This window comes from Lutra lutra, chromosome 6, assembly GCF_902655055.1.
Source record: "Lutra lutra chromosome 6, mLutLut1.2, whole genome shotgun sequence".
Classification (NCBI taxonomy): domain Eukaryota; kingdom Metazoa; phylum Chordata; class Mammalia; order Carnivora; family Mustelidae; genus Lutra; species Lutra lutra.
Window position 1 is genome coordinate 113,148,783 of NC_062283.1, and position 23,428 is coordinate 113,172,210.

The following is a 23,428-nucleotide window of genomic DNA, read 5'->3' on the forward strand; positions in this document are numbered from 1 at the left end:
ATTCTTTTCCTACAAATGGAAAAAAAAAATCACACAGAATGGTTTCTTTTAAAACAGACATTACTGAAACTGTAAATATTTTTAGCCCTTTGTACTTTTCATCCAGCAGCTTGGCTGAGAATAATATAGAAACATTTAAAAATAGCCCTTCAGTACTCCGAAAACCATTAAATAGTTTAGCACATACCCAGCACCTGCTTGACTTGTCTTAATCAACACTATTTTGCTAGTCATATAAAAAAAGAAAACTCTTTCGGTTTCAGAATTTTTCTCCCTTAAAAACCAAATGTGTCACCAGAGCATTTTGTGCTAGGTGGCCCTCTCTCTTCCTAACTTCAGAGGTGACACCTGGATGAAGTCATGGGTAACTAATGAAGATGCAACTTTCCCCTCAGGGCAACACACCTCACAGTATCTGAGAAAAACTTTCCCAGGCAGGGGCCTTTAGAACAATTGTTGGGATTTTAATGGACAGTTAGTTTTGTTCTGTGATTTACAGAAAATTTTCAGAGTGATATGAGGACACATGGTGTAAGTCTGTCCTGATAGAGGAAGGTGACGGTGGTGATGTAGGAGGTACTCTCTGGCTTATTTTTCCAGACATGAGAAAGTATGATCCATAGATTCTGGAAGGACAGAAAGAAGGAAGAAAGGGGAACGAGAGAAGAAAGGAAATAATTTCTTCAGAATCTATTACGTTCAGGTACTTTGTGCTTGGCCATCAAACTCTCTGCTATAGTCTGAACAGTACTACATTGTAACAAAACTGAACAAAACAAACATAAACATCACAGTATTTTAAAGACCAAATTAAGGTGAGGCATGGGTTTCCAGACTGTCAGGCATCCTTATTTAATAATACAAAGATCAACATAATTTGGTGTCAAGCAGGTTTTTTTTCCCTCCAGGCACATTTGATGAAGACTTTATGACATTACCTGATACAATCAAAATTTCTCAGAACATGAGAAGGTCTCTGACCTAAACCAAACAGAGGCAGTTAAAAGATACTATGCATTAATAAAAAGACAGAGCTAAGGGTGACTACATATTGTATTGTCTAAGTGGGACATTTCATGAGCATAAGAGGATATTATCAATTATTCCAGGACAGAGGAGTAAATTGGGACACTCCTGAGCAAACCAAGACTTACAACGGCACATCTGTAATCCACAGCTATGGGCCTCACGAGGAAAGGTTATAAGGTTATAACCAGGTTCCAGTGGAAACCATTTTGTTTCCTTTGACAGTTTTAGGTCTCCTAAAATATATTAGACAATGGGAACAGACAGCATGCCTTCTTCTGGCTTTCCTCTTCAACTTTCCCAGGCACAGATAATACAACAATCAGACTCTACCTGGAGAGACATCTGTATTGAGCTCATTTTTATCAGTGACTGAAACAAAGATCCAGAAGGCATATTGATACAAAACACCATAACACAGACAACAGAAACAGGATTCCAAGATTCTTGCAAGGTTAAAAGTGGACTGAATGAATGTGGCCAGGTTTATTAAGATTCACTGTAAGCTTCCACACAGTCAATCCATAGGGCCTGGCAGCTTCCTGATTCAAGAAAGACCATGAAACAGGGCTGGCAAAATGCCCTCTTGGTCTGCATTGATAAAGGTACTATTCTCAAGGCCAGAGAAGTCCAAGTCCCACTATACTTGGCTCCAAACTATTCATGTATAATAGCCTTGAATTTTTCCTGCTACATCTTAAGGCACCTTCTCATAAACTGGAGAGTGTGAAGAGAAGGGAGACCAGGATGATGAAGGAACTATCCTATGAGAATGCTGAAGGGAACTGAGCTTAAACAGCTTGGGAAAAGAAGACTTATACAGTAGTCACTGTTCTGTCTTTATCTAAATAACTGAAGATTTGTCCTATGAATTGATAGACTCATTGACCACACAGAATTTAGGATCCCTTGGACAAAACATCTGCACTGATGGTGTTGAACTTGAAGGCTTGTGAGGTCTTGCCCAGTCTAACAGTCTCATCACATGGGGGAAAGTGCCACCCTCTTCATGAAATCAAGCCCTGAGAAGAGGCTCGGGGCTCCACCGACACATTTTCTTTATCATGTGTTGTGGAGCTCTTTTCTACCCAAGCTGAGGTAAGGCTGTCAAAGCATTTTTAGTACATCTTGTGGATGAGGCCACATCTATTGGAAAGAGAAAACACTGCAGGAGTTACACCATATATTTCATATTTGACCTAAAATCACCCACCCAGAAGCCCTGGTCATCATACAGGACTTCTTAGGTCAGGCGCAATGGGTACATAGAAATAAATAAAAACATCCCTGCCAAAATTTTTAAAACAGCTATCACGGCTTAAGTTGCTCTTAATATACAAAGGTTTCTTGTTCCAAAGACCTTCTGTATACAGTAATGCAGTGTATCTTTCTTTTTGTCTTATTATCTATCACCCTAAAAAAAAAGTTTCCAAAATATGTACATCGTTTATAAAAATTCAAATGCAGGTGATTTGGCAACAAATCACAACCAGCTAAAAGAGCTTAAGTAGAAGCACTCTGGGGCCAGAAATAAAACCAAAAAGATAAGACATCTTAGAAAAATACAGACAGAGAAGCAAATCAATAGATGATAATCTGAATTTATAGCACAGAATGTGGCAAATAGTTGGTGAATAGAAATAAATGCTCCCTACAGACAGACTCAATTAAATACAGAGCATAATTTTTTTTAAGATTTTATTTATTTATTTGCCAGAGAGAGAGAGAGAGAGAGAGTGAGCACCAGCAGACAGAGTGGCAGAGGGAGAAGCAGGCTCCCTGTGGAGCAAGGAGTCCGATGCAGGACTTGATCCCAGGACGCTGGGATCATGACCTGAGCCGAAGGCAGCCGCTTAACCAACTGAGCCACCCAGGCGTCCCTGCTACAGAGCATAATTTATTCATGAAAAAATAACTGAGCATGAGTCTTAGATCTTCTCAAAATCACTTGAAAATATTCACTAAATATAAAGAAAACTGTTACAGTAAAGCATACTAATAAAATGAAGTGGACTGACCTGTTGCTCTAGGGAACAGTGGTAACATAATCCGATGTGTATAAGCCCCATGGCCACCTAATGGTGTAACACTTGCAAACTGAGTAGAGGAGGGGAGATTTAATTAATTGTTCTCCACCTCTTTGTACTGACAATATGTTTGGTTTTAAGAAAATTAAAGGGCATAGGTTAGAAAAGGAGTATTACACTGAATGATCTATATCCTATATTTAGAATATGTACCTTGTATTTAAGAAATATTTCCTCTGGGACTTTGTTCCTATAATAAACAACTACAAACAGCAAAAAAAAAAAAAAAAAAAAAAAAAAAAAGCCAGTAACAACAAAACCAATCTGTTAGGGGATTTATAGAAAAGTAACAATTGAACATTCTAGCCGTATAAAGAGGTCTCCTGTCAAGTCATTCTCTTCCCCTTACAAGTAATTTTACACATATTCAGAAAGGCTTGAGGTGCTGTTGCAATGTTGCAAACTCAAAATGAGTCTTCTGAGTGTTAATATACCATATACACCCTAGAGTCAACCAAAATTTCAATTTGCCTCCGTCAACACTCCAAAATAACTTGATTGTAAAAATTGTGGGTTCCCAATCAATTGGCTTTTTCAACACCAGATGATTGGATATAGCCTTTACAGACTTCAGAGCCCTAATATACCCACCTTTTTAACTGCCATAATATAAGTATATATATATAATATAAACTATATCCCTATGATCCCATTAGAGTTACAAGAAATCGCTATTGATCATTCACTGCCTTCTAATACATTATCTGAGGTTTTTGGTTTTTTTTTTAAACTTTTATAATCTTCACATGATTTGTGGCCACACAAGACTGATTTTCCAAACGGGACCTCACTATCCTTCTACTATCGCCTCTCTACGATCAGCAAAATGTATTCATTTTCATTCAATAATTACTTACTAAAATTTTACTCTATGCAAGACACTGTGCTAGGGATATGTGGTACTAAAAATCCACAGTCCTGAGGAGGTAAGATGGTGGAGGTTTAGGGGGACATGAAGTTTGTCTCGTTACTCAAATATAGCTAGATCATTATCAAATCATTCTGAAATTCACAGTCCTATCATCAAAGAGTTTTAAATCCAATAGGTAAAAGATTCACAGACAAGTTTCAGAGGCATCCAAGTGGTCCTGAACTGTGAAACCAGCATCCAAGGATGCCAAGTAAGAGGTGTCAAGGGGCACCTGGGTGGCTCAGTCAGCTGAGCATCTGCCTTCAGTTCGGGTCATGATTACAGGGTTCTGAGATCGAGTCCTACATTAGGCTCCCTGCTCAGCAGGGAGCCTGCTTCTCCCTTTGCCTGCTGTACCCCCTACTTGTGTATGCTCTTTCTCTCTCCGACAAATAAATAAATAAAATTTTTTTTTAAAGAGGTGCTCAGCTGTGGTAAATATGAAGAAACAGCAAAGGAGGTGTCATTTGACCTGGGCCAGAGAGAATAGGAGGGCCAAAATTTTGACCTTCAAACATGAAAGGGAAGAAAGGAGGGATGGAGAGGAAAGTCACCTTGAAGGAGAGAGACACAATGAGCATAATCTACAAAGGCAAAAATTCCAATAACCACTGCATCCTCTCAGAAGAGTGGGTGGGTAAGCTTACTCACTGAAAGCAGGGTTCCTTCATCCAGGTTGGAGAGAGGGAGGAGAGAAACGGTTCATCAGAAGGATCAGTAGATCACAGGGCCTGAAACATGATCATTCTTTCTTTGTAAGTCATACTCTCTGACTGCTTCGCTTCGGAAGGATCCAACACGAAGGAAGGAAGAAGGAAATCCTGGCTGGTTGTCCAGGTACAGGACCGAAAGCCAGCAACCCACAGGGTAACATATGTTGTGACTAGGACTCTCTCATATCAATCCAACCTGTATGGAAATTCTGAAAAGACATTTACCAATGGAAACTTACCCTATTCTTCCTTTAAAAACTATTCTGTTTTGAAATAAGAGTAGAACCTCCAAACTCTGAATTAACCCATTAACCCAAGCCCTAATTTTCTCCGCTCTTTCATGGGTCATTCTTGTGAAGTTATGTTGAAGTTGCTGGGGGAGAGGGGGGAAGTCACATAATTGCAGGGTTTAGTACATCCAGGTCCCCCTACTAAGCTGGTCCTTCCATTTCCTACAGAGGCTATTTCACCCAGCTTCTATCCTCTTGCTGGCACACAAGTAGGTCATGGCACGTTTCCCAGCCATGGTGAAATATGACTGAGTTCTACCACTGACGTGTGAGCAAAAGTGATTATGTTAATTTCCAGGCCCGATGCATAAAAACCTTCTGTGTGTAATCCTCCAAGTTCTTTCCTCCTCTTTTGATGTGACACAGACAAGCACGGTAACTGTAGAAGCCGAGCACTGAAAATGGAGAAACTACAAAATGGAAGCAATGTGGCTTCCAGAAGGACTGCTAGGAGGAATGTCTCCTATCGCTCCCTAAAACCCATTCTGAACATTATGCAAATGAAGAAGAAACTTCTCTCCTTTTAAACCAGTGAGAGTTGAGGGATTATCTTTACAGCAGTTGAGGATTACCTTAATAACACACAAATTCTGACCATGTTTTTTGCCTTTAGTTTGGGTCTACTGAGAAGTAGGCCCCAGACAGGATTAGAAATACAAAAAGGTTATTAAGGGGAGAAAAAGAGAATCTTCGAGGTCCTTCAGACCACAGCTATGGGTGGAGAGACGGAGAAGGAAGGAGGAATGGAGAGGACATCTCAGACTGAGACACAGTTCAGAGAAGGGTTCTGGTCAAGACAATGGGATTTCTCAAGCCAGTGGGGCCCACTAGAAAAAGCCTGGATCCCACAAGAATGGAGTTGCAGTAGGAGCCCCCACTGTACTCAGTCACGGACGGCGAGGAGCCAGGGGGTGATGTGTGGCCTCGGTGCCAACACAGAGATGTGGCTCCAGAGGGACAACAGCTGAACCCTGCTTTGCCAGCTGCAGATGTGAGCACTTCATCTTCACAGACACCACAACTCCTCAAACTTTCAAGTCTTACATTCCTTTCCCTCCTCCTTTTTCATCCATATCCGTACCTTGCCAGTTTTCCTTTGCTCCTGTGTGTTAAGAAGAGTTGTTCTTTCTTTGTTCCAAAGTTAATCTCTCCATGTGTTCCAGCTAATATGTATCCTTCTTTTCTTTCCCTCTTCTGGATTCTATCTATCCTCAACTGTGTAAACATACTCAAGATTTTCAACCTTAGGGGCACCTGGGTGGCTCAGTGGGTTAAAGCCTCTGCCTTCAGCTTAGGTCATGATCCCAGAGTCCTGGGATCGAGCCCCATGTCGGGCTCTCTGCTCAGCAGGGAGCCTGCTTCCTCCTCTCTCTCTCTCTCTCTCTCTCTGTCTGCCTGCCTCTCTGCCTAATTGTGATCTCTGTCAAATAAATAAATAAAATCTTTAAAAAAAAAAAAAAAAGATTTTCAACCTTAAAAACGAAGATAAAAAAAGGTTCCTTGACTCTTGTTCTTCCCTTCACATCTAAGTTTCTTGCGAGACAGGTATAAGTGGACTGCCTCATTTTTTATTTTTCATTGCTCATCAATTGTTCTTTACTTAGGATTACATGAAGCTACCAGTTGACATACACTGAATCATTTCTTGACCTCTCTGAAGTGTTTAACACTCGTCATCACTCCTTCCCTCTGGAAACACCTGCATTGGGGTCCTGGGATACTCTATGCTTAGGTTTTCTTCCTTCCTGAAGGTCATTCTCTCTTTTTATTTTCCTCCTCCTTAAATGTCCACTTCCTATGGCTTCTACCATTGGTCCTCTCTGTTCTCTGTCTTGCACATTAATCTGATGAACCTTGTGACTTAACTAAGCACCCATTCACTGATGACATCATTCATGCAGTCACCCAAACCTGAAACCTGGGTGTTGCCCAAAATTATTTCCTCAATTTCAATATATATATTTAATCAGTCACCACATTCTGAGGAATCTACTCCTTAACTAGCTCTCAAGCACTATCATCTCTTGATCTTGACCCCTACAACCACTAACCTATCACTTTTCTCATGAACTTCTGTAGGAACATAGTGACCAATCCTCTGACCTATGACCAAGTCCATTCCCCTTCAGTCACATCTCTGCATAGCAGTAAGACAACCTTTTTTTTTTTTTAAGATTTTGTTTATTTATTTGACAGAGACAGTGAGAGAGGAAACACAAGTAGGGAGAGGGGAGAGGGAGAAGCAGACTCCCCACTGAGCAGGGATCCCGATGTGGGGCTCCATCCCAGGACCCTCAGATCATGACCTGAGCTGAAAGCAGATGCTTAACAACTGAGCCACCCAGGCTCCCTGTAAGACAACATTTTTAAAGCACAAATTTGATGATGAGAACTGGTTCCCCACTGCCTACAGGATAAAGGCTAATATCCCTAGAATGCTATGTAAGATCCTTCATAATCGGGCTCCCATCTATGTTGTAGCCCGATCTTTCTCCGTGCTGTCTCCAAACTCTCATCATACTGAACTGTCTGCGTTCACACAGTGTGTTACATGTTCTGCGATTCTATAGCTTTGCACCTACCTTTAGCCTAGAATGCTCTTTCCATCACCTTTGTCCTACTAGGGGGAATTTTCTATACATTTTTCAATAATCAATGTTGGATTCATCAGTTCAGTGATGTCTTTACTGACTAACTCACCTTTGAGTGGGGCCCCTTAGCATCCCTTCAACCCCATCTCAGACCATTCAAGGGCTCTCACAAAGTTCATAGTATCTGTTTACAGCACCTGACACATGATTCCAGGATAGCAATTTTATCCTGTTCCTTTTGGAACGGCAGTGACACAAAACAAGCGCTTAATGAACGTTCACTGACTAAACGAATGAATGATGAACAAATCTAATCTTCCATCTTGAGTCTGGCCTGATAAAATTTGTCTCTTAAAAACAAAATTTTCACAGAGTGGCCAAAAACCATTATGATGCCAATCAACATTACAGGCACGCACTGGTGGCCAAGTTCAAGTAGTGACATCTTCAATTTACATGTGAAAAGTGAGTACTTGGCATTAGAGGAGAAAGATTCAAATACTCAACATAAGACTGCGGCAAAGATAGCTCAAGGGCTATTATCCCAAGGGACATGCATTCATTCTCAGTAACCATGTAAACCAGAGTTCACGTTTCACACAGAACTTTCTAACAAATTGGAAACAGGAGATGGTCTAGCTAGGCAAAGGAAAAGCATGGCTTTGATACACAAGAAACTACACATGCATTTTACATTAAATGCTGTTGTAATTTGCTCACAGAACACAGCACAAAAATTATTCTAAAAGTCATAGCTTGTAAATTTGATATGTAAATAAGAATTTAAAATTAGAAATCTCCATGGCCACTGAATACTAAAGGAGTAAAGGAAAAAGGAAATGAAAGATAAAATACACGGTTTCACACTCTCTGGAATGCATCTCCCTCCAGCCTGATCAGTCAGAGGCCCGTTATCACATTCAATGCGCTTGGTAAACACAAGAGTTTACTGAAAATGGACCTTTTCATAAAAAAAGATCATGGGTCAAACAATCTCTGTGACATATACTGCTGTTAAAGGAAACACACTTTTTCTCATTCTTGACATGATGATGCATGATGTGCTTACTCAGAGAGACAGCTTAATATGGTTCCCATCCCAAAACTTAGTGAAAATAGCTTTTTTAAAATTTGAAAAATAAATTCCCAGACATAATTCTTGTAAAATATTAAATCCTGCCAAAGGTGGATGTTTTCAGGGAAACAGTCCAAAGAAAGCTTTTAATTTATTTAATGTTCTATGAGTTAATGGTATCAAGAAAATATATATCTTTGTTTTAAAATACACAAATCACTGATGCTTATGTATACTATCCCCTTGACACAGTCCCTGCTGTTCAGCTTTGTAAGAGCAGCATTTTTTCCTGGAGCTGACTGCTGAGGCCTAAATCTACAAAAAGTCAGTGATGACATCAAGCTTAACATTTGGCTGGGCCAGTAAAATTATTCCTCAAAATGGGTGCTAATATTTCACTTTTACTCAAACCTAAATGAAATGTCAGGAAAGCACTCCTGACACTACCCATTAGTAAACATTTCTGACCTTAATCGCTGAAGGTCCCATGTTCTCAATGCAATGACACCAGTAAATTCTCTAAAAAATTTGCTCATAATCACAACTCTAGGTAGATGTGACCTCTCAGGTTTTAGACTGATGGCAATTTAAAAAAAAAAAAAAAAAGCATTTATAGGCTGAGAGGCTTATAACCCCGGCCAAAGCACTCAATGACTTCTGAGCACCAGGAGAAATTACTTGAATTAAATAAATATTTGGGGAAAATCCACAGCATTTGGGTGGTTCACTAGTATATACAAAATTTATCCTTTAACAAACAAATAGGATTTCTAATTCTCTCTGTATATTTCTCCTCCTTACACTTCAGGTTTAATCCCAGCACTGTTCAATCTCTGTCCTTTTTGCCTTTGCCCTCTTTCTGAAGTTTTCAATTAAGAATTACTTTGTAATAGGATTGGGGTTATATTGGAAAATGTTCTTTGTTTTTAAAACTTTTATTTGTTTATGGAGCACCTGGGTGGCTCAGTGGGTTAAAGCCTCTGCCTTCTGCTCAGGCCATGATCCCAGGGTCCTGGGATGGAGCCCCACATCGGACTCTCTGCTTGGCAGGGAGCCCGCTTCCTCCTCTCTCTCTGACTGCCTTTCTGCCTACTTGTGATCTCTCTCTGTCAAATAAATAAATAAAATCTTTAAAAAAAATTTTTATTTCTTTATTTGAAAGAGAGACTGAGCATGAACAGGGGGAAGAGCAAAGAGAGGTGAGAGGGACAAGCAGCCTGTGTTCTGAGCACAGAGCCTTGACACAGGGCTTGATCCTATGACCCAAGGATCACAACTGGAACCAAAACCAAGAGTCAGATGCTTAAGTGACTGAGCCACCCAGACACCTCTTGGAAAATGTTCTTAATTTCAGAGATGATGTTGAAGTATTTAGGGGTATAATGTCATGAGGTCCACAACTGACTTTCAAATGGTTCTGAAAAAGTGAACCCCTTTCCCCAACACACATACATAAAACTATACATAAGGAGTTAAAACAACAAATGTTAATCACTGGCAAGTGCAAACAGGGTAAGGAAATGTTCCTCATATTATTTTGTCATTTTCCCTCTGGTTTTGAACTTTTCAAAAGAAAAAAGAGAAGAAGTTGTAAAAGAATAACCTTACTTAATGAGTTCCAGCTTTTTGAATTGTAAATGCAATTTTTTTTAGCATCCCAGCTCTAAAACTTGAGGGACCTTATAATAAAGACTATAATAAGGACTGACAAAAGACACATTTGATTGTTTTCTACAGCCATGATTTTTTTTTTTTAAGATTTTATTTATTTATTTGACAGAGAGAGATCACAAGTAGACGGAGAGGAAGGCAGAGAGAGAGAGAGAGAGAGAGAGAGAGGGAAGCAGGCTTCTTGCTGAGCAGAGAGCCCGATGTGGGACTCGATCCCAAGACCCTGAGATCATGACCTGAGCCAAAGGCAGCGGCTTAACCCACTGAGCCACCCAGGCGCCCCCTACAGCCATGATATTGATTCAGTTGGCATATCCTGGAAGTGGCTGTGATTTGAATCTGGGATGGAGGTAGAGAGGCATAATGAATACATCCACAATCCAAGACTTTCCCTCTAGAAGGCTCCAAAAGCTAGCTCCCCCAGGGTCTCCTGATCTACTTCCCAGTGAGATCCTGCTTTGCTTACCCTTTCCCAAGCACCCACCAAGGACACCCGGAAATGTCTGGGAAACTAATGTGGCTTTGCAAACAGATTCTGCATGTTAGACCTGTTAATGTAAAAATACAAGTGTCTTAATTGTTCTTAAAGGTTTCCAAAATTGTAGCTGAGTCTAAAATGTGTTTTCAAATATTTATGAGCAAATCTTACACAAGAGATTTGCTATTATAGTCAGGATAGATTTGGTCAGAGAAACAAAAGGCTAACTAAAGGTATGCTTCATTTCTGATAAAACATGAACTCTTTTCCTCCTGTAGTTACACTGGCACCTATGACAAGAAAGCTTCTGAACCATTTCCTTGCATCAGGCATGTTGGGGTGATCTACTTTCTCCTCACTGAGTATGCTTAACACAGTTGCGAGTGGGATGGTGAAGGAGTTTCTTCTTGAACTGTTTTATTTTCTAAAATCACTTCTCATTTGCTTTAAAATCTTGGGTTAGATTCCAAAAGAGAGATTTTTACACAGTCCACATATTTTCTTTGGGATGCAACACTGTGATATAAACATAACTTTCTTTAATATATTTGTGCTAATATGATGCCAAATTCCTAACTCACACATCAGAATCTTAGCTACAATCTATCTATCCTGAACATGATTGTCTTTTAATTAGCCTGCTATGTTTATGGTAATAAACGTCAAGCTTCAGAACAACTCAGTATGCTCAGGTGAAATCTTTACCACTTAGAGCATAGTAATCAACTAGTAATCAACTAGCTGGCATTTTCTAAATGAGAAATACTAATTGCAAGGTAAGATCCCTTTCGTCTATGTATACTGAGTACTTACTTACATGGCAGGCATGGTGCTAAGAATCTTGCTATGCCTATTACCTCATTTTGTTCTTTCCACACCACTGTGGAACACTGTGGAGTAGGTAATGTTGTAGGCACTGGACAGAAAAGGACAAAGAATCCCTGCAAGGGGGAAATGAGCACTTATCCAACACTACCATGTAGCAATGTAACCATGCTCTACAGGTATTACCCCGCTTCACTCTCTACAACCCTGTGATGTAAGTATCAGTGAAACTTGATTTTACAGGGGAGCAAGCTGGGAGGTCCATAACTCAATCAAGATTGCTGATCTGGGAACGGAACCCACTTATGCCAAGTAAAACATGGGCACAATTCCTCCCTCTGGTCACATCCACGGCTCTAAGCCAGATGCTGGAGACAGAGGTAACCGCCATAGAAGGAAGAGCTATGAATATTGCCTTCTAGTCACTGCACACACTAAGGACAGAGGGATGCAGAGCCTCAGGGGGAAAAATAAGCAACCATGCCCTTGAATAGAAAGTAAGTTCCTTTTAAAATCCAGAGCATGTGAGTGTGGAGGGGGGGCTTGTGTTTTGATTTAATCCAGCTCTAAAAGCTAAATGAATACAAATTCCCAATCTCACCCCAAAACTGACTCAGTCTTCTAAAGATCCTGTAAATGACGAGTCACCAAAAGAGAGGAACGCTCTAGAAGAGCTCCTTGTCCTGCATACCTCCCTCTGTATGACTAACTTGAAGTCTAAATTTACATGTGTGATTATTCACAATAGCCAAAAGGTGGAAACTACCCAAATGGCTATCAACTGATGAATGGGTAAACAAATTGTGGTTTATTTGTGGCACACAATGGAATATTATCCAGTCATATGAAGGACTGAAGTTCTAGTCCATGCTCCAGTGTGGATTAGCCTAAAAACCCGGTGCTAAGTGAGAAGCCAGACACAAAAAGTCATATATGATTCCACTTATATGAACTATTCAGAAAAGGTACATCCATAGGAGCAAAAAAGCAGATTAGTGGTTTCCAGGGCAAGGAATGAGGGGAATGGAGGGTGACTGCTTACTGGGTATTGGGTTTCCTTTAGAGTGATGGAAATGTTTTGCAACTAGATAGAGGTGATGACTGCACACTAAACTATATACTTTAAGAGGATTAGTTTAATGTAATGTGAATTTACTTCAACAAAAAGAAAAGTGTATGTATGTGAACACACACTTCTTGGGCAGTCTTGAATAATGATATACAGCATGTCAAGCCATAAAGATGCCCCACCCTGGGCTCTTTTTACATTACACACAAATAGAGACGGATTTCCTGTAAGTTGATCTCGAAGAAAAAAAAATGTAAGAGAAAAAAAATGAGAACTAAGCCATCTTAAAAAAACAAAACGCAACACGACAACCTTGCTGCCTTCTTTTCTTCTCCATCCCACGAAGACAAACAGAAGGTCCAATCACTGAGTACACCACATGTGGAAAAACTGGTACTTAGAAGACCTAAACAAATTAAATCTACTGAGGTTTGTTCCCTCAAAATCAAATAGAAAGATCCAGTAAATCCTTAAACATATGAAAAGAGGTGCAATCTCTCTGATCATCAGGGATATTAAAACTAAAACAACTGGGGATCACTTTTCATCAATCAGAGTGGGAACATTTTCAAAGATTCCCAATACCCAGCTAGCTGCAGTGAGGGAAGCAGGCACTTTATACTTTGCTAGTGGGAATCCACAGTGAGGCAACTTTTTAAGACCGTCACCTGGCATTATCTTTGACTCAGCTTTTAGGAATCTATCCTTCAAATATCAAAGTAGATACGTTAGAATACATGTACATGAGTTTTAACTGCAGTGATGTTAGGAAGGATAAAAACCCAGAATGCTCCTGAATGCCTAGAATGCTGGGGAATAACTGAGTAAACTATGGTCCAACTGTAACTGTAGGAGGCACTAGATTTATATCAGAAAGAGGTATTTGGGGAGATTGGGTGGAGAAGTGAGTTAAGTGTCTGACTCTTGGTTTCAGCTCAGGTCATAATCTCAGGGTCAAGAGATCCAGCCCCACGTCAGGCTCTGCCCTCAGTGGGAAGTCTGCTTGAGATTCTCTCTGCCTCTGTCTCTGCCCCCCTAAAATAAATAAATATTTTTAAAAGGAGGTATTAGATTTTTATTTGTTGATAAGGAAAAATGACAAAATATAAAGTAAAAAAAATAAGTTGCAGAGAACTTCTTATGATTCCATTTTTATAGAAGGGAAAACACTACACACACACACACACACACGCACACACACACACACATTCCTCTGTATATTAGAGAAAAGAAACTATCTGAGAAATGGGGAAAAAGACAATGAACTTTTCCATATTCACCTTTATATTGTTTGAAATATTATAACAATCATGTATTGCCCTGTGATATTTATAAAAGCAAAAATGTTTAAATAAACAAGATTTTTTCTGTATTTGGCTTTGATGAGTAATAAACATATATGCAAGAATACAAGGTGACAGTTAGCAGAAGTTAGCTGAAGTTAGCAGAGACTCATCTTCAGCCTCCTGAAGGGTTTATCTTCTCTCCAGGCAGTGCAACTCACAGTGGGATCTGTATACCAGCCCCAGTCCCAGCACAGAAACTAGGAGTAGCTATGTACAGACTTTTCTTGCATTTTGCCAGTGATTTTATATCTGCTGACTGTAATAATTTTCAAAACTAATTAGGTAAATGTTCTTATGTCTTTTTAATTTCATTTTTCTAATAATGTATGTTTATTATGTTTTATAAAATCATCAGTCCCTGATTCTAACAAAACAGAGAAGCACAATTTTAAACATTGAAAGTCAATGTTCAGGGCGCCTGGGTGGCTCAGTGGGTTAAGCCGCTGCCTTCGGCTCAGGTCATGATCTCAGGGTCCTGGGATCGAGTCCCGCATCGGGCTCTCTGCTCAGCGGAGAGCCTGCTTCCTCCTCTCTCTCTCTCTCTCTCTCTCTCTGCCTGCCTCTCTGCCTACTTGTGATCTCTCTCTGTGAAATAAATAAATAAAATCTTTAAAAAAAAAAAAAAGAAAGTCAATGTTCAAAAGGATAAAACTTTAGGAACTTTAATAATAAAAGATTAAATTGTGTTAAACGTGTTTGGATGATATTAATACATTCAAACTCTTATACTATGATCCAAAAAGGTTACGAGAAAACCCTCTGGTAATCAGAAGAGATTTCTAACTATGTTACATAAATGATCAAGCCGGTTCTCTTGTGAGGAACAATGAAGTCTAGATTGTATTTACAAGCGAAGACAAAGAGAAGTATGAGTAAATGAAATCCCAGACAACTTTAGAAACTGACAAGAGCTTTATTGTTTGCCAAAACTATAGATAAAAAACAAAGTTACTGACTTTCATTTTTCTCCCCTCTCATACTTCTGAGTCAAGATGCATCTAAAGATGAGAAAAGACAGGTAGTAAGAAAGAGAAGCCAGGGGCCCAAGGGGGTGGGAAGTGGGGGTCTGACTTTCCTGCGCTGACACTATTTTAAGTTTCCCTTACCAGTACTCTATGCTAGGGGGAGAGGAAAGAGCTCACCACCAGCTAGGAACCATGTCTTCTGAGTTTTCCTGACAGAGACATATTTTTTAAAATCAGACTGCACTGAGTTAGACTTACTGAGAAAAACTGGCTAGAAGACTAAAGAACAAAATAGACTTCTGGCCAAAAGCTAAAATAGAAAATATGATGATTGGTCAATGCAAATTTCTTCTCTCTTCTCTAAAGTTTTCAAATCAGTGTTTAAGTGAGGTGCATTTCCAAACCTGGCAGCTTAAATGTAAATAACCTCGAGGACCACAGTAGCGGATAAAATGCTTGACAATTCACAGCCGTGGGGCTGACATAAGGAAATCCGGGATTCTCGGCGAACGGTGAGCAGACATTGGAAGATCTATGACATATTTTGGTACTTTGAGGATTTCTGAGAATTCAGGGGAAAAAAAAATTAGGTTATTTTTGGGTCAGTTGCACTTTACATGACAAAGGAGCCCTAAAGCGAAGAGAAGCCTGTGTGTATAAGACAGTGCTAAAATAGTGTTTGGATTCCTTTGTAACCCTCTGTGTGTTCACAAAAGCCGTAGCGATGATGAAGCCCACCACCCCGACAGGTGCGGCGTGTGGTGGGGGCTGTGTGAACTTCTAAAGCATGATTCCAAGCTGATGGTCATCTGTTCCACCTGCCCTGCTTCAAGGGTTCAACAACTTGGCCCCCAAAACGTGTCTTCAGTAGGTGGTGGCTGACTGAATGCCTCCATAGCCAGAAACAGAGCCTCATGAACGAATGCACTAAAGACATTAAAACACTAAAGCTCCCACTCTGCTTGGCCCTGAACTACCTGTAAATTCAGTGCTTAGAAAGGGTCCTCCGGGGCACCTGGGTGGCTCAGTGGGTTAAAGCCTCTGCCTTCAGCTCAGGTCATGATCTCAGGGTCCTGGGATTGAGCCCCACACTGGGCTCTCTGCTCAGCACGGAGCCTGCTTCCCCCGTCTCTCTGCCTGCCTCTCTGTCAAATAAATAAACAAAATCTTAAAAAAAAAAAAAAAAAAAAAAGAAAGGAAGGAAGAGAGAAAGAAAGGTTCCTTCGAGGAGGAACTCAGAAACACCAAAGTCGTTAGTCCAATTGGGCTTCACCTGCCCATTCCACCAAGTCTACTGTACAGGGCACTAAAGGTCTTCCCCTTTGTCAGAGTTGAGGCCCCCTTTTCATTCTTTGTTCCTCTTCACTTCTCTGCAGCATCTGACACTCTCCAGCAGCTTTTGATTTTCTCTTTTAATTATCCGCTGTCCCCTGGGTAGCGGCTTCTGTTTCCTTCCTCTTTTCCATGCTCCTCCTTCTCTCCGTTTAACTGAGAGCATTTTTCAAGGCCCTGGGGTTCTCTTTCTTTGAGAAATCACCTATCCCCCACGCATTAGTTCTCTCTCCCTGTAGGTAACTCCCTAGCCTTTCCCTTGGACTTCTCTCCCTTATTTTCAACTCTCCATCGAATCATTTTTCTAGCATGTGGGGCCTCTAGTGTGTATTCAGCCCATTCACAAATCTTCATTTCTTCCCCTTTTGCTATTCCCTGGACAAAAAAGCTTCTGTCTTGACCTCCTTCATTTCTTCAGCAGCAGAATTGTCTTCCCAGCCACCCAGGCTCCAAATCTTAGAGTCTTCCTCTTCTTCAATTCCAATCACCCAAAGCCTGTTGATGTTTTTAAATCTCACCTCTGTCGCTTGCTACCCACTTGCTCTGACAAGACCCTGTTCATCTCAGAGTAACTGCTTCTCTCTTCTTTCCCAGTGTCTCCTCTTTCCAAATGGGCCAACCTGTTGCTACCATTTTGATCTTCCCGTCACTGTCCTCAGCAAATCACCCCATAAGTCCACCTGCCTCTCATGTGATGAGAGGCAAACACAGCAGAGTTGCCAAGAGCTCAGGATCTGGGGACAGATGACTAAGTTGGTTTTGAACCCCAGTGCCACCACTTAATGGCTATGTGCCTCGTCTCTCATCCCCAAAACAGAGCTGATAATAATAGCCCCCTCAGAGGTTTGCTGTGAAGATAGAATTAGCTAAAAGGTGTGAAGAACATGTAAGAGTGCCTAGCACAGAAAGTGCTCATTGACTGTCAAATTTTGACAGCTCCCAGCTAGACTGTCCTCCACAGCATGTGCCCTTTCTCCCTTTGGTATCACACCTACCCTCATCCAGCTTACACTGTGTGAGTGACCCCTTCTCCTCCTGGCTGTCCTATACAAATTCTACCTACTGTCAAGGCTCAGGTCTAACTCCCATCCAGCCTGTGGATCTTCCCTGATCACTCCAGCTATACCCCCTCACTCCTGCCTCTGGATTCTACAATACTTACTGGATGTCTCTAAATCAAGTTGTTCTCGGGCACCTGGGTGGCTCAGTGGTTAGGGCCTCTGCCTTCGGCTCAGGTCATGATCTCAGGGTCCTGAGATCGAGTCCCGCATCGGGCTCTCTGCTCAGTAGGGAGCCTGCCTCCTCCTGTCTCTCTCTGCCTGCCTCTCTGCCTACTTGTGATCTGTCTGTCAAAAAAAAAAAAAAAAAAAAAAATCTTAAAAATAAATAAATAAATAAATCAAGTTGTTCTCTAAATTACCAAGTGTGAGAGAGAGACTCTACCCGGGAGAGAGCACTGGTGTTTGGTGCCAGAGGCCTGACCCTTTGTTATGGGTTCCTCTAAGTCAGTGATGAACGTCTCTGATGGTCAGTTCCTATCTCTGAAAAAACTATAGTATAACTTCACTTATAAGGTTTTCTCAAAGATTGAATAAGGTCATGTAAAGCTCCTATCACCTCATTGGTCATATAATAAATGTCTGTTCCCTTCCAGTGAGACTATACACCCCCCAAGGGCAGCTTGTATCTCTCCCAGCTCCAAGGAGAGTGCCATGCAGAAATTAAAGAGGCATGTAGGTAAATGAACCCCTTCCAAGTCTGATGATTCTATGACAATATTCCAAAATGGACCTTTCCGTATAGACCGTAAATACCTGCCAGTGCTTCCATCATGAAATGCATTTTTAACCTACTCAATCTGCCAAGACCATAAACTGATTTTATTTTTGCTCTAATGAGGGAATACATTATCCACTGACCCTCTCTCCCTTATTTGATATTGAGATTTTTTTTTTTTTGGACTCATTTACAAAATCCAGAAAGTCCACAGTGAAAGAAAAGAAAAAAAAGAAAAGAAATTGCAACACTAAGTAATTTGAAAGATTTTTCATACCTAAAAAGGGAATTTTTAACCACAACCTTAGTCATAAACCTTCAACAGGCAAATGAGAAGTGGTGAGAGATGAAGTCCCAAGGAGAGAACGGGGTTGAAGTACGGCTGGGGTTCAGGCAGTGGGTTAGAGCAGTCCTAAGACGAGCTGCCGGAAGTGGGTGCTGTACCTTTATCTCGGCCGCCCCCACCTGACCACCTGTAGGAGCCTCAGAGGAAGCAGACAACCCCCACACACTTTCCAGCTGCATCTTGGCAGCCACAAAGTACGCACACATAATCAGCCAACGTATAAAATTGTATCAGAAGCATCAATGTGACGGGGGAAAAAAATCTTCAACTCGTGATGAGTAACCTGCGTTATTTAGATTCTGTTGCTAAGACCTGAAGCTAAGCTAAGGGGAGACCCCTCTCGCCACACCCACGCAACCCTGATAACTAGCTGCACAAGTGTGCAATCTTAATATCAAATATTTGGGACATTTAAAAGACTGAAGCAGCAAATCCTCTGGTAGAGGGTAGACGTTCACTGGGGACACTTTGGGGGCTGTAATTCTCCTCCCCCTAGTGTTCAATGACAAATGGAAATATGTCACTGGGTCCAAAAAGAAGGAGGGCAGTTTCCTGCCTTAGAATTGGGCAAGAATTGGGTAGAGGAGATCTACAGCCCTGTGACCCCATATGGTCCTACAACTGAAGGGCTGGATTTTATTGAAAGATTGTAATTTGTATGTTTGGAGTGGTGTTCTTTGAGGGGCCTGCTTCAGAAATCATGTTATTTAAGTCAGGTGGTGAGAAAACAGGAAAAAAAATAAGAGCAACTGTTTATAAGTCATTTTTAAAACTTTGCTTTGTTCCACTTGAATAATTTTTAATCGCCATTTTGAGCTGTTAAATTAAAATGCACCTGCAACGTAAGTCATGAGAGAACACACCTGCTCTTCAAATATGACTTGAAAATAATTTGATTCCCCTATGCTCTCATTTTATGTCATTTGAAAAGTGAGAAGAAAAACTGAATAGGCTCAAATTCTGACCCATAACTTATAAATCCTAAAGAAATCATCATGGACATTAAAGAGAAGTGTCATTTTAAAAAATATACCCTTCATCCAAAATACACCCAGTATTTGAAGGTGGGAGTAATCACACTTCATTGACATCACAATAACAAAGAGGGCCTTTACCTATTAGCAAAGAGGTCTGCCATAGCAATACGTGCAGAGAACTCTGAGTCTCTAAGAGGTATGTCCTAAGTTAATGTCATATTTCTCCACTCTAAAGTAAGTTTAGAGACACGTGGGTGGCTCAGTTGGTTGAAAATCTGCCTTTGGCTCAGGTCATGATCCCAGAGTCCTGGGATCAAGTTTTGCGTCAGGCTTCTTGCTCAGTGGGGAGTCGGCTTCTCTCTCTCCCATTCCGCTGCTTGTGCTCTCTCTCTCTCTGACAAGCAAATAAGTAAAATCTTTAAAAAAAAAAAAATAAGTTTAACTGGCAACAATGTTCTTTGTCCACTGGGGCCAAAGAAACTATCAAGAGTATTTACCCACATGCTTCCATCTCCCTTGTAACTTGCCTAGGGCCATCCTGAGTCAGAGCACAGAAAAAACAGAGCATTTCTTCCTCTGTCTAGTCAGCTGAAGTCTGGCCAGTCTTGTCAGTCTAAATATAAAATACACATCTTTAAAGAATCATCAATGTTAATAAGCTGCGGAGGTAGACACTGAAGTCTTCTGTGTTGACAGATCCTAGAACTACACTTCCTTCACACAGGATGCTTCTCGATAAATGTCTGTCTTAACTGTTTCTTTAAAAAAACCGGTTAGTGAAGCTGCAGGTGCCTTCTTTGCAAGAATGCAAACTTGACTGCCAGCAGATGACCCTCAACAAAAGAAAGAGGGATGGAGGAAAGCTCAGTAAAATGTTGAGAACTGTAGCTTTCATTATGGATTTTGGGATATTATTTCCTATCATTTATCCCCATATTCATTTCCTCATTCCCCCAATAAATCCAACACCAGTCATTCACCCCTTATTGTATCCTAGGATAACGGCGTCCTACAAAAAATCTCAGCTTAATTTTCTACTATCATCTGCTAGAATATCTAAACCCCATGAGAAACCCTGAGTGATACAAATTTGGGATTTCAGTTTCTTAATCCTTTCACACTCTATCTAGATGAGAGATTACTATCTCCTCTTCATTCTCACTTCCCAAAATATTAAGGCAGTAACACCCCTCCACCTTGGATCCTTTTGTAATGGCTGCCTTCATATTTATTTTTACATAGTATTTGAAGTATCAAAAGCCTGAAGTTTTATTTTTCTTCAAAAGAGTAGCCCAAAGCCAAATTTCAGCCTCATCTATAAGACAATTTAATAGTTAAACTGCTTTTGTGATTGTACTCTTACATATATGCCCGACGGAAGTGCAAATGTGTGTTCATCCACAGATATGTTCTGGAATGTTCAACGGCAGTGCTATTCATTATGGCAAAAAAAACTGAGAACTGCAAAAATGAATAAAGAGTGGTACATTCACACAGTGGAATATTATACAGCACTGAGAATAAAAAATTGACCATTATATACACTATGAATGGATTTCACAAACCTATTATTGAATGAAAGAAACCAGACACAAAATAGCACAGGCCATATGACTTCATTTATCCCAAGTTCAAAAGCAGGCGAAGTGAAACTATGCTTTTAAAAGTCAGAGTAGTGGGGCGCCTGGGTGGCTCAGTTGGTTAAGCGTCCGACTCTTGATTTTAGCTCAGGTCATGATCTCAGGGTGGTAAGCTCGAGCCCTGAATCCTGCTGAGCATGGAGCCCTACCTGAGACTCTTTCTCTCTTTTCCTCCCCCTCTCCCTCCTCTGCGCATGTGCTCTCTCTCTCTCTCTAAATTAAACAAATCTTTAAAAAACATTAAAAATAAAGGTCAGAGCAGTGGTCACTGTAGGTGGGATAGTCACTAAAAGGGAGCATCAGAGATTTCTGGGGCAGTATTTGTAATGTTCCATGTCTTAATCTGGGAGCTGATTCTATCAATGTTCAGTCTGAAAATTCATCAATATAATCAATGTATGTGATATGTGCAATTTTCCCAATGTATAATTGAATTTAAAGTTAAATAAAATAAAACTAGATTCTTCTCTCAAGAAATAGATCTATAGCTGTGAATATTAACTCGGCATAGTAAAATGAAGCTAAAAAGCTGAATTCAAATTCAAAATTTTATTATTAATTCTGCAATCTCGTCTTCTCTGGCTTTCACTTCTATAAAATGAACAGCAAATGTCAAATGATATAACAGTGCATTTTTAGCAAGAAAGACATACAAATATTTATTACTGTTGCCTGAATATTAAATTATACTTCTCCAGTTAAAACTCCAGTTTTAAGTTATAAAGTTGTATACAAATGTCAGTATAAATTTAACTGGTAATATAGTATCATCAATTTTGCTATTTAAAGAACTTCCCAACAATTAAAGATACACAACATTTACTCTTACAACGTACACTCCTAAATCTTCTCTTGGACTTACCTCTTCTTCTCAATGACATTTCAATTGTCTTGAGCTTTCCTAGCTTTACCGTTTTGTTCCCATTCTACCCCACTTTCCTAACCAGCCATGCCCCATTTCCTCTACTTATTGGGATCCTATTCATTCTTCAGTTAAATCACAACTCCTGTAGGACACCCCTCCAGGCCATGGTGACCATTTTTTTTTTCCATTTAGTGTCTCTACCATCCATTTGTAACAGTTATTAGTTATTAGATAAGCACTGAAAAGCTATTTATCTCTCATACCATGATTTAACAAGTCACATGTTCATATCTTGCCTCTCCAGTAGGCTATATTTTTTCCTAAAATCAGAGACCTGTGTGATATTTATTTTAATCCCCCTCAATGCTCTGCACACTGTAGATATTAAATAAATGCTTGCTACACCAGTGCTCTTTTTGTGGGCCCAGGAAAGCAGGCTTCTCTGAAAGTAGGGCAAAGGTGCAGCCTGGGATTTCTTCTTAGAGTAAGTGGATTCTGTCAGCGATATCTCATCTCTAAAACTCTCTGCTAAGCTCTGATCTTCTTTTCTCTGAGAGCTTTCAATCACTCTACCCTTTAGAGTCTAGATCAGTTCTTGTGAATAGAAATGTAATGTGAGCCACATATGTAATTAAAAATTGTCTAAAAGCTACATTAAAAAAAGAAAAGTAAAAAGAATCAAGTAAAATTAATGTTTTTACATAACCTTATATATACAAAATATTATGATTTTAACATATAACCAACATAAGATATTATTAGAGAGATAGTTTGTCCTTTTTTGTACACTTCGTCTTTGAATTCTGATGCATATTTTACACTCGCAGCACATCTTAATTTGGACTAGCTCCATTTCAATTATTCAAAAGGTACATGTACCAGTGACTACTGTATTAGATGGCACAGGCTAGAATATACAGTTCTGAACCATTCTGAGTAAACCTAAGATCAGGCAAACCCTGTAGAATTATGTTATAGTCTTCCTAACCTTTGCTCTTCAAAATTGAAGAATATACTTTAAGCAATTATATTTAAGTTCAACATTAATCCATATCTACTCAATATTTAAAATGGCGATCTAATCATCAAAAATTCAGTATGGTGATATGATTATTAAAAATAAATTTAGGGGAGCCTGGGTGGCTCAGTTCTTAAGCATCTGCCTTTGGCTCGGGTCCTGATCCCAGGGTCCTCGGATCGAGACCCGCATCAGGCTCCCTGCTTGGTGGGAAGCCTGCTTCTCCCTCTCCCACTCCCCCTACTTGTATTCCCTCTCTTGCTGTCTCTCTCTTTCTCTGTCAAATAAATAAATAAAATCTTTTAAAAAAATAAATAAATTTATAAATTAAAAAATTTTGGAGACTGGAACTTTGTTATTCAGAGTATTCAGCCCCGAGTTTCCACAGAGGACGTGTTCAGTATATATTCACAGTGAATGAATAAATA

The 23,428-nt window shown here is 40.1% G+C and overlaps 1 protein-coding gene across 5 annotated transcripts in view; it reads right to left on the reverse strand.

Moving 5' to 3' along the window:
- Positions 1–23,428, reverse strand: part of BACH2 (BTB domain and CNC homolog 2) — a 362,273-nt gene that overhangs the window by 313,757 nt on the left and 25,088 nt on the right. For 2 of the 5 annotated variants that reach the window (XM_047732096.1, XM_047732090.1), the window contains exon 1: positions 6,108–6,269. The exons of the other annotated variants lie outside the window; for them this stretch is intronic. The gene's annotated coding sequence lies outside the window, so the exon portion shown is untranslated. Of the gene's footprint in view, positions 1–6,107; positions 6,270–23,428 lie in introns of those variants that run through there. 5 annotated transcript variants of the gene reach the window in all.